Raw genomic sequence first — 11,901 nt, 5'->3', positions numbered from 1 at the left:
TGGATTGTGTGTGCACCACTGTATTGCTCTCCCAGCAGATATCAGGGTGATTGAAGTCTCCCAGGAGAACCAGGGCATGCGATCTAGTAACTTCTGTTACTTGCAAGAAGAAAGTCTCGTCCACCTCATCCCCCTGGTCCGGTGGTCTATAGCAGACTTCCACCACGACATCACCCTTGTTGCTCACACTTCTAAACTTAATCCCGAGACTCTCATTAGCCCAGGTTTTTGTGCAGTTTCTGATCGGAGCTCTGAGCAGTCATACTGCTCCTTTACATACAATGCAACTCCCCCACCTTTTCTGCCCTGCCTGTCCTTCCTGAACAGTTTATATCCATCCACGACAGTACTCCAGTTATGTGAGTTATCCTGTATGGGGAGACTTTGGCAAACCAGTAAAGTGCTTGAAACTACTATGGCTTATTGCTAAAATTAGCCAATTCAGCAGGCTGTAAATTAGCCAATTCAGCAGGCTGTAAATTGGCCATTCAGCACTCTCAGTTTGACCAAGGCAGGAGTGGGGTGGGGTGGGGGAGTTTTGGGTGCCACAGAAAAGGCAGCTTGACCCCTTGTCCTTCCTGATAAGAATTGTGTTGAAGTGGCTGATACATGCATTTTCGAAGAGCCGGATGTGCCTCAGGAATGTCTATTGGGGCCTCAAGGCTGCAAACTCTGGAAAAACCCACACCTGGTTAATTGATAATCCGAAGGAACCTCTTGCTTGACTATTGAAACTGCTTACTTAACAAGTTTTCTTTAAGGGACATGTCATTCTATTACTAATGTATAAATAAGGGGGGGAAAGTTTGATGTAGTTGGACTCTTTTTGGACTCTCCCTCTGGATACATCTTGCAGTCCCCAATGGCAGTCGGAAGATTTGGCCACCGGAAGCCTGCCACTGTGCCACTCGAGAGCCACACTCAGCTTTGGTAACTATCAAGGGCTGGGGGTGTTTTACTAACCTTTTGTGGATGTGTGTTAGTGCTTGAGACTAAGTAAAGTTTAGCTTTAAGTGAAAGCACGCTTGTGTTGTCTTGTTTGTGCCAGACATCTATTGGTCGGACGGCCAAGTCTCCCCTGATTTATTTCCTTACACCACCTCGCACAGAGTAAAAGTTACCAAGAGCTTTGGGTTGAAAGAACCCCGAGTAACAATCCCACCAAGTCTCTGTTATTCCAATCACATCATAATTCCTTGACTGTGCCAGGACTTCCAGTTCTCCCTGCTTGTTTCCCAGGCTTCTTGCATTTGTGTATAGGCATGTGAGATAACTCGCTGATCGTCCCTCTTTCTCAGTATGAGGCAGGAGCTCTCCCCTCTCACACTCTCCTGCTCATGCTTCCTCCCAGTATCCCAAGTCCCCACTTACCTCAGGGCTTTGGTCTCCTTCCCCCAGTGAACCTAGTTTAAAGCCCTAGGTTAGCCAGCCTGCTCGCCAAGATGCTCTTCCTTCTCTTCGTTAGGTGGAGCCCGTCTCTGCCTAGCACTCCTTCTTGGAACACCATCCCATGGTCAAAGAATCCAAAGCCTTCTCTCTGACACCACCTGCATAGCCATTCGTTGATTTCCACGATTCGACGGTCTCTACCCGGGCCTTTTCCTTCCACGGGGAGGATGGATGAGAACACCACTTGTGCCTCAAACTCCTTTATCCTTCTTCCCAAAGCCACATAGTCTGCAGTGATCCGCTCAAGGTCATTCTTGGCAGTATCGTTGGTGCCCACGTGGAGAAGCAGGAAGGAGTAGCGATCTGAGGGTTTGATGAGTCTCGGCAGTCTCTTCATCACATCGTGAATCCTAGCTCCTGGCAAGCAGCAGACTTCTTGGTTTTCCTGGTCGGGGCGGCAGATAGATGACTCAGTCCCCCTGAGGAGAGAGTCCCCGACCACCACCACCCGCCTCCTTCTCTTGGGAGCGGTGGTCATGGAACCCCCAACCCTAGGACCGTGCATCTCATGCCTTCCAATCGGCGGAGTCTCCTTCTGTTCCCTTCCCTCAGATGTATCATCTAGTCCACTCTCCGCAATGGTACCTGTGGAGAGAACATGAAAACGGTTGCTTACCTGTATCTGCATTGCTCGTACATGGACGCTCCCCTTTCTTCTTCTGGAGGTCACATGCTGCCAAATTTCTTCACCGTCCTCCTGTCCCCGCTGTGGAGGCAGGCTCTGGGCAGCTCTCTGTGTTTCTGTGGATCATCATCCAGGAGGGTAGCTTCCAATTCCAATAAATTATTTCACCTCCACGGCTGCCCCTGGCTCTCAGGCTCAAATATGCCAGGTTGGTTAGTATTTAAGCAGTTTCCAGATCAGTGTTCTCTTTGAATCTGTCCTTTGCCTCCCCAGAAGTGCTGGTGGGAAAACATCACAGCATTAGGTTGCGCTGGTTGATTTAGCCTCTGCTGTTTAGCATAGTGCACAAAGCTGAAATGGACGAGCCGCTCAGCATTGGCCTGTCATTTGCAGAGCGCCCACCATTCCACCTGAAAATCCGTGGGATCTGAGGGTACCTTGCACCTCTGAGAAACAGGACCAGTATTTTATTGCCAAGTAAGGCTTTTGGTGCTGTCTCGCATGACCTCCTCCTAAACCAACTAGGGAACACAACCTAGATGGAGCTACTATAAGGTGGGTGCAGAATTGGTTGGAAAACCATTCCCTGAGAGTAGTGATCAGTGGTTCACAGTCATGCTGGAAGGGCATATCGAGTGGGGTCCTGCAGGGATCAGTTCTGGGTCCAGTTCTGTTCAATATCTTCATCAGTGATTTAGATAATGAGAGTACACTGAAAGTTTGTGGATGATACCAAGTTGGGAGGGGTTGCAAGTGCTTTGGAGAACAGGATTAAAATTCAAAATTATCTGGACAAACTGGAAAAATGGTCTGAAGTAAACAGGATGAAATTCAATAAGGACAAATGCAAAGTAAGAAGAACAGGAGTACTTGTTTCAGAGTAACAGCCGTGTTAGTCTGTATTTGCAAAAAGAAAAGGAGAACTTGTGGCACCTTAGACTAACCAATTTATTTGAGCATAAGCTTTTGTGAGCTACAGCTCACTTCATCGGATGCATAGAATGGAACATATAGATAGATATAGATATATCTGAGAGGGAGAGGGAGGGGGGTTGGACGTTACCATACAAACGCTGAGAGGCTAATTAGTTAAGATGAGCTATTATCAGCAGGAGAAAAAAACTTTTGTAGCGATAATCAAGATGGCCCATTTAGACAGTTGACAAGAAGGTGTGAGGATACTTAAGTTAAGGAAATAGATTCAATATGTGTAATGACTAATTAGCCTCTCACAGTTTGTACGGTAACTTCCAACTTATCTGTATGTATATATATATCTTACTATATGTTCCATTCTATGCATCCGATGAAGTGGGCTGTAGCTCACGAAAGCTTATGCTCTAATAAATTTGTTAGTCTCTAGGGTGCCACAAGTACTCCTGTTCTTTTTGTGGATACAGACTAACATGGCTGCTACTCTGAAACCTATCAAATGCAAAGTACTTCATTTAGGAAGGAACAATCAATTGCGCACATACAAAATGGGAAATGACTGCCTACGAAGGAGTACTGCGGAAAGGGATCTGGGGGTCATAGTGGATCACAGACTAAATATGAGTCTACAGTGTAACGCTTTTGCAAAAAAAGCAAGCATCATTCTGGGATGTATTAGCATGAGTGTTGTAAGCAAGACATGAGAAGTAATTCTTCCGCTCTACTCCACGTTTATATGACCTCAACTCAAGTATTGTGTCCAATTCTGGGCGCCACATTTCAGGAAGGATGTGGACAAATTGGAGAGAGTCCAGAGAAGAACAAAAATTATTAAAGGTCTAGTCAACATGACCTATGAGGGAAGATTGAAAAAAAGTGGGTTTATTTAGTCTGGAAAAGGGAAGACTGAAAGGGGACATGATAACAGTTTTCAAGTACATAAAATTTTGTTTCAAGGAGGAGGGAGAACAATTGTTCTTCTTAACCTCTGAGGATAGGACAAGAAGCAATGGGCTTAAATTGCAGCCAGGGCAGTTTAGGTTGGACATTAGGAAAAACTTCCTAATTGTCAGAGTGGTTAAGCACTGGAATAAATTGCCTAGGGAGGTTGTGGAATCTCCATCATTGTCTAACCTGCTCTTAAAAATCTCCAAACACCTGTCAGGGATGGTCTAGATAATACTTAGTCCTGCCATGAGTGCAGGGGACTGGACTAGATGATCTCTCAAGGTCCCTTCCAGTCCTACAATTCTATGATTCTATGAAGTACAGTATGTTAACCAATCTACTACATTTCATCCCAACAACCCTAAATGTGTTACACCTGCAGGTGGGCTCCTAGCCTGCATGACAGGAAATTACTTATTTCATACACAGATCCCAACATAGTGTTGAGAGCGTAGACCATTTTGCTTCTCTAGTGCTGCCTTTTTCATTCCACGTTCTCCTTCAGCTTTCGGTCAGTTTGTGGGAGATGGCCCAGCTATGCCAACCCAAGCTGGAACTGAACTTGCAAGCTAAGCAGGGTGGAGCCTTTTCAGGACTTGAAAAGACCCAGGTGCGACAGGAACTAGTGCTGACAACTAAGCAGATGTCTCGCTTCTGATTTGCTATTTCTCCAATGCTCCAGCAAAATGGTTATCTGTTAATAAGGTACTCAGTTGAAAACACCAGAAGAATTGACAGGGGCAGATTATATTTATATTTAGCCCAGTGTCATGACCAAAATTCCAAAAATGTAGGTAATTATTTTCAGCTTCCCTAAATTTCTCTATGATTAACAATCTGTAGCTATTGTATAAAAGTTGCATAAGACGTTCCCAGGCTTAATGCTTCCCCTCCCCCAGCCCCGTCCCCCGCACTGCTAAGCTGCTGCTGTTTCACACTAGAGGTAGTTGTGTGTTTAATTGTGGATAAAATGGTCTCTGTATATAGCATTTGCAAAGCGCTGTAGGACCCTCCGAATGGAAGGTGCTGGGTAAGTGTGAGTCACTCTCCTGAGGTTGAGGCACCGTACTCTGAATCTTTGCATTGTACCTTCAGAATCTCGGCAATTTCCTTCCTGTAGCAATATGACTACTACCTCTCGAGGGCTACGTTCTTCATCTCCCATTACTGTGCGGGGCACCCATTGAAACATTTATAATGAAAACGTTAAAGCAAAAATAAAAATGAATTCTTGCTCTTTCTAGCTCCCTTTTATTTCCAGCAAAATGCTCCTTCCCTTGCTTTCCATTCTGGAATAACCTAAGAAACACTCTTGATAATTATTGCTGGGGTGGGGGGAGGAGGAGGAAATTTCAAGAATTTATCATGAATAATTTAGGTTAATATTCAGAAAAGTGGGAAACAAGGCCCAGATCTTCAAAGGTATTTAGGATCCTTACTGTCCATTGATGTTTGGAGGGTACTTTGGAGGATCTGGTCCCAAAGCCCAGAATCATCTTGAACTATTGGCCTTCCAGTAGACTGTCACAGGGTGGCAGGCCCCTCTAAATGGAGTAGGTGTAGTGTCCCTAATGAGCAAGCAGGGGAAGCCAGTTGATGGCCTGATGGGGGCAGGGTGACACCTGGCTTTGAGAGTCAGCAGGGACTTGCAGAGAGGAAAGGGAAGTTCCAGCTTGGCAGCCCCGAGTGGGCTGGAAAGGGAGCCTGGAGAAAGGCTTTGGGCTGAAAAGCTGTCTGAGAGGCCTTCAGGGTGAAGGGAGGCCTGGGGAGGGCACTGACATGAACCTGAACCAGCTGAGAGTCCCTCGTGGGGGTGGGTAAAGTGCAGCAGGAGAGAAGGTGACCCAGGAAAGACAGTGGTATGAACTCTGAAATACTATGATTATCCCCAAATGGGAGGACATTAATTTGGGCTGACCGTGGGGGGAACCTGGGGACTGCTCCCCCAGGAAAAGATAATCAGAGCCCTGAAGAGCCTGGTGCAATGGAATGGGACTGATTTAAAAAAAAAATCATACTGGCAATAGAGTTGCTTAAAATGCTAAAAGGGATCTGTGAAGTAATTATTAAGAGACCAGCAAAGGGCATAATCCTGGCAAGAACTGTGGGTCCAGACCTGGGCTAGCAGAAGATGCATTTGGATGAGCCAGTTGTAGACCCAGTGCCACGAAGGATGTGTGTACACTGCAATAAGACACCTGCGGCTGGGCCGTGCCCGCTGACTCGGGTCAAGCTAAGGGGTTGGTCAACGGCAGTGTAGACATTTGGGCTCGGGCTGGACCCCGCAATGTCGGTGGGTCCCAGAGCTCAGACTCCAGCCTGAGCATTGACACTGCAATTAAACAGCCCTCTAGCTGCAGGCAAAGTCAGCTGGCCAGTCGTGGGTGTCTCGTTGCAGTGTAGACCTACCTAACTGACTAAGGCAGTAGGCTGGACTCTGATCTAACGTCCAGTGAAGTCAAAGGAAAGTCTCCCATTGATTCCACTGGGCTCTGGACTGAGCCCCTGTTGAAAGCAAATAAGAGCAATAGTTCAAGTTTTGCTACCTTTTCCCCTTCTCCCTCTGAAAACCCCATCCCTTCTTTCTCTATTTTGAGAGACATTCTGCTTCAAGTTGCAATTATTTTGTTTATACATGTAAGTATTTTCCAGGTTTCTGGCCAGTTGAGCAAAAAGATTAGATTTAATTGGCACGGTCATGCATGAAATTATTTCTTTTCAGGCAAGTAATGTTACCAATTGACATCAAGTGAAGAAATGATTAAGATTAAGATTAAGAAGCTTAATGCTAGTGAAATGTCTGACATTAAAACCTTTTGACTCAATATAACTACGGAAGTTCTTTGACATACTTCTGGAACTTTAATTTTCTGCGTGTGGGTTGCAAGAGCAGGCTACCGTTCCTAAGAAAGCAAGGGAAGCGAAAGCATATTCTTCTCTGAGATGGGGGGAAAAGCACTGCCCAAACATTTGTTTTCCTGTTGGAGCATTTGGTAATACTTATGTAGCTTACACTCTCCATCAGCTCCAAGACTTGGTCAGAAAAATAGGGGAAGGGAGGGATGAGGTTCTTGTGATTATGGAGTTCAAGAATAATGAGTCTTCCCCACCTGCAGTAGCTGGGTACAGGTGGGTGTGGATTGAGAAACACTGTCCATTCCGCTGCCTAGCCGCGTGTTCTTTCTTGGGGGCTGGTACCAGCTGTGAGAAGCTTCAGAAGAGGCAGGTGCTGCGATGTGAGGACTTTGGCTTCCTGGAGGTTGGAGGTTAGACATTCTCGCCTCATACCCTTAATGTTACATCATTCCATTACTCTGGTAAATCAGCTTGTGCCAACCATTCATAGCAGGAGATTTTGGGAGGAGCAGACCTCTGCCAGATTTCCCCAGGGGATTTTCCTCAAATCAGACGTTCTGGAAGGTTCACCCCCAAAGAATGGGCAGCAGTTCTACCCACCTTCCCTGCCCCCTGCAGATGCCCCAGAATCTTAAGGAAGCCAGGAGAAGCCATGCAGACACCCTAGGGCCCTCCACCACTTCCCCAGATGCCTGGCAGGGTTTCTTCATTGTCACCGTGCTGCTGGGGCGGTTACTCAACTGCAGCTGCCTCGAGGCATACCACCGTACTTCCCTCTCTGCAAATGGGGTTCCCCAGGGAGCTGTGGAATAGTCCACACAGCTATAGGCTGCATTAACTCCCCACCCACTTTTCCTTTGGTCACTGGCGGGATTGATGTATACCTCTTCCTGAGCTAAATATCCCTGACCTCTGCTGGCTCTGGGGTGGGGTGGTCCTACAGAAGAGGCTGAGTCTGGGAGGGAGGATGAAGATCCACATGAAGAGTCTTTTCCCCATTGGATATAGTGAGGAGGAGACTAGGCCCTCAGAGTTCACCACACAGCCCTATGAGAATGAGCGTGCCGAATGCTGGGGAGAGAGAACTATGCCTGCTGTCACCAGATGCACCTGCTGCGGGAGGAATGGAGCCCAGTGGTTTGTGCGTGGATCTGCCAAAGTGTTAAGTACATTTTCAAGGGACAATGCTGCAAATCAAGGCAGGGATCTGGGGCTCCTGGCCTCCCTTCACCAGAGGGCTACAGGTGCATTCTGATAAATTTTAGGATTATTTTTCTTGGTCCTCTTCATCCAATTGCTTCTCTGTAGGATCCAGAGGGGGCTCAAAATAACCATTCCATCCACTTGTCTCCCCACCCCCAGCTTGCATCAAATTAACAGCAGATCCAGGACTTGTACTCAGGAATGCTGACTCCCACTCCTCTGTTCTACCCACTCTACAGACACAGTTTGCAGTTCCCAGCAAAGGTCCAGAGGCTGCATGCATGGGGTTCTGGCTTTGATTTTCTACAGGCAACAGTTCAGCTAATAAAAGCGGCAGATCTCAAAACTAATTGGTGAAATTGATTCATAAATTACACTAATTGAATGGATAATATGATCTGATTCAAAACATTAGAGATAATGCAATCTGTCTAGGTATGCATCAAACAAGTCTGAGTGGCCAGGGGCTGTCCTATGGCGATCCAAAGTTGGAGTGGGGGTGGGAAAACTATGGCCTATGGGCCGGATCCAGCCTGCCAGCCATTTTAAGCCAGGTCTGGGCTTGTCCCGCTCCAGAAGTGTAGCTGTGTGTTGTGATGGCAGCTGAGGGACCAGAATGGAAATCTCCCAAGGGACCTGTTTTCTGGAGGGACCTATTTTACTTCCTGATCATTATTTTTTTCTGTGTTAACTGCCTTGTTTTGTTCATATTCTGTGTGCGAGGGGTGAATACAGGGGTAGAGACTGTCACAACACCACACGATTTTCGGGAGCAGCGTGTTTCCAGTTTGTATATGATGCCTTACGTCACCTTATCTTGTAGATACAGCTTATGAGAAGTGTGCATTAGGTGTAGCGAGTATGTCAGGCCTGACAAGAATTGCTGATCCAGAGTAGTAAACCACCAATGGGCCTCTGTGTCACTCCTGCCTTCTTTTTTATGGATGCAACTGAAAGTTGGAGGCATGAATCTCCACATTCACCCTTCCGACTCCCTGACTGCCTGCATGTCTTGTGTGTGTGTGTAAAGCTTTAGTTACAAAGAGGGTGGGGAACACACACATTTGTGTGCAATACCCTAAGTAGGTAAAGAAGCCTTAATAGCCAGTTCAGATTTTGCTGTACCATCCACGCTGTGATATTTTTTAATCAAAATTATTGGAAAATATCATCACCAATTGCTCATTCTGATCTGTTTGGAAAACTCCAGCCAGGTTTTGGAACATATCACTGCTGAGAAACAGCATTATTGATGGTATCTAATGATTTACTTGTGGCCCGAGAGGGAGGATCTTGGCCACTTTTAGTGGCATGTGTTCTTTCAGCTGCATTTCATGTGGTAGATCATGGTTAAGCCGGGTGATTGGTTAGAATAAATTATACAATCATTATAATGTGGTCTTGAAGGAGGAAGAAGACAGAAGTCACAAATGTGGAAGAAAAATAATGTCCAAAGTCAGAGATGGCATTATTTTATTCAAAAGATTCTTCATTCTGCAGCTAAAAATGAGTTAGGAGTTCTACATATTTAAAAAAAGAGAATCATAGGCTGGGGTTAACATAATAAACAACCTGAATAAGCGAGCATTAATATTCAGCTGAAATAGAGACATGCCAGGGATACAAAAATATACAGTCCAAAGGGCAAGAGTTGGAATAATTTTGGGAAAAAAAATAGGAAAGGGGGTTACATTGATGATGTTGCTTAGCACAGCAATGCCTCACTCATCCCCTATAATCAACATTTTCTGACTATCAAAACAAGACAAAAAACCCCACAATAAAATAGAAACTTTTTTGCAAGCCTTGTAGAAAAAAGATTAAACAAGCCGCAAATCAACTGCTACCTTATTGATCTACGTGTCTTGAAGAACTTGCAATAATTGAAAAAGTTAAAGTTAGAGTGGAGGTGCGTGTCCTTTGGGTTTGTCATGACAGTCAGACCTATATTTAGATATATTCCGATTAAAGGTAAAGCTTTGAGTTTAGCATTTTCCAGGAAATCTGCACTGATTAGCCAGTTGGAAGATCTTAGCTAAGGCCAAGGGCTCCACAGATGTATGAGAAGGTAGAAAGCCTGAATATAATTCTGCCACACTAATTAACTGCCTTGTTTTGTTCATATTCAGAGTCTCAGGATTGCTGAGTCACTTCATTTCCCAAGCTCTTTCTTGTCTATGGTCTCTGCCACCAAACTGCCGTGTATTTATGATGTGTTTTCAGGGGTGAAAGTAACTTAAAAGTCTTACCGATATGGAGGCCCGGCCTCGGGTGGAAGGGGTGGGGCTGGGGGGTCAGCCTCCCCAGCCAGCTCTTCAGCACTGCCCAGCCCGCACCGCCCAGGGCACCAGCGGTGATTTAAAGGGCCTGGGACTCCGGCCGCTGCTGCAGCAGTGGTGGCCAGGAGCCCCGGGCCCTTTTAAATCGCCAGGCCTCAGGGCAGCTGCTCCTTTTGCCCCCATCCCCCTCCCATCGGCAGCCCCCGGGGGGGGGGGGGGGGGCAAAGGGGCAGCGATGGCATCGCTTTAACGTGGGCTGTGTACGGGCCTGTACGGGCTGTCACTTCTTACCACTATGCCGTGCTGGCCTGTACCGGCCCACTTTCAGCTCTGTGTGTTTTCCTTCAAAGCGTGTTTGGAGGACATAGTCTGGAGGCTGATTTACTGTACAATGATATAATTCCCTGCAGTGCTGAGTTCTAGCTTCAATGACAACACAGTAGAGCAGTTGGATATAAACTCAGTTTCACAGGTTAATGTGAGTTAGGGGGGTCGGGGAATTCCATGAGTGACAAACACGGGTAATGCAGCAGATACGAGCTACGGCAATTTAATCCCAAAACCATCTCTCAGGAGAACGTGTCCATTGTTTGCACCTCTTGTGCAACACCAGAAACAAACTCAACCAAATCTGCAGAGGAATCCCACTGGCAACAATTAATGCAACCATGGTACTTGCAATGCAGTCATTAACTGTGATTATTTGTATTCTAGTAGTAACTTCAGGTAGGCCCCACTCCAGATCAGGGCCTATTGTACTAGGGGCTGCTGATAGTAAGAGACAGACCCTGCCCTGAATTGCTTGTGATCTAAATAGACATTTTCTATATGGGGAACTCAGGTGCAGAGAGATTGACTTGCCTGAGGCTACCCGGGGCTGGGAATTGAATCCTGGTGTCTTGAGTCCAGTCTAGTGTCTTAAGTGAAAATCTATTCTTCCTTTCTATTGCTGCTTCCTTTATAAACTCTATTTTTCACTGGTTTGTCGCTCAGACAAAACTATTCCCTTTGACTTGAAACCTGCATTTGAGGTCTCAGCTAGGGACATCCTAGGAAAATCTAAAACACTAGATAAAAATATTGCATAGGTTTTCATATGCATTTTTATATTGTTTTCCCTATTAATTAAGCTGTTACTGTATGTGTTTGGTCACGTTGCAATAGCAATGTGTGTCATGTCTGCTTCACACACAAAATTCTACTTGCTTGTGCCAAAATGTGACTAACAGAAAGGTCTCTATGCATAGTCCTTAGAATATAGACATCATCCCTCTGTTTTTAGAACAGCAAACCACACGTGGCAAGGCAGGAACAAATTTTCTTTCTACCATTTGGGGAAAGAGAAGGAAGAAAGTGGAGCAGAAATCAAAATCTACATAAATGGGCAAAATTAAAAAGCAAGAAACTAACCTTGAAGTATGAAGCCATTGCAATGTATTTCTTTGTCTGCCTTAGTTCTTACAGCACCAGCCCGATCGCAATTCTTTGCTCCCTAAAGCTTGGCACAATTAATCAATGTTGTTATAACAGAATTACATTAACTTTTTACAAATATTCCTGCTGAACCATTTAACTCAATAACCCTGCAAAATGTCAAGCAGAATAGAC

At 45.7% G+C, this 11,901-nt stretch overlaps 1 long non-coding RNA gene across 1 annotated transcript in view; it reads left to right on the top strand.

The window, feature by feature from the left end:
* Positions 1-823: 823 nt before the first annotated feature.
* Positions 824-11,901, top strand: part of LOC142072377 (uncharacterized) — a 35,635-nt gene continuing 24,557 nt past the window's right edge. Inside the window, exon 1 of the long non-coding RNA XR_012668776.1 lies at positions 824-930. This is a non-coding gene — a long non-coding RNA (uncharacterized LOC142072377). The remainder of the gene's footprint in view (positions 931-11,901) is intronic.

The sequence above is a fragment of the Caretta caretta genome, chromosome 6 (genome assembly GCF_965140235.1).
Source record: "Caretta caretta isolate rCarCar2 chromosome 6, rCarCar1.hap1, whole genome shotgun sequence".
Classification (NCBI taxonomy): domain Eukaryota; kingdom Metazoa; phylum Chordata; order Testudines; family Cheloniidae; genus Caretta; species Caretta caretta.
Note: the sequence above shows the minus strand (reverse complement) of the source record. Positions and strands in the feature narration are given on the sequence as shown.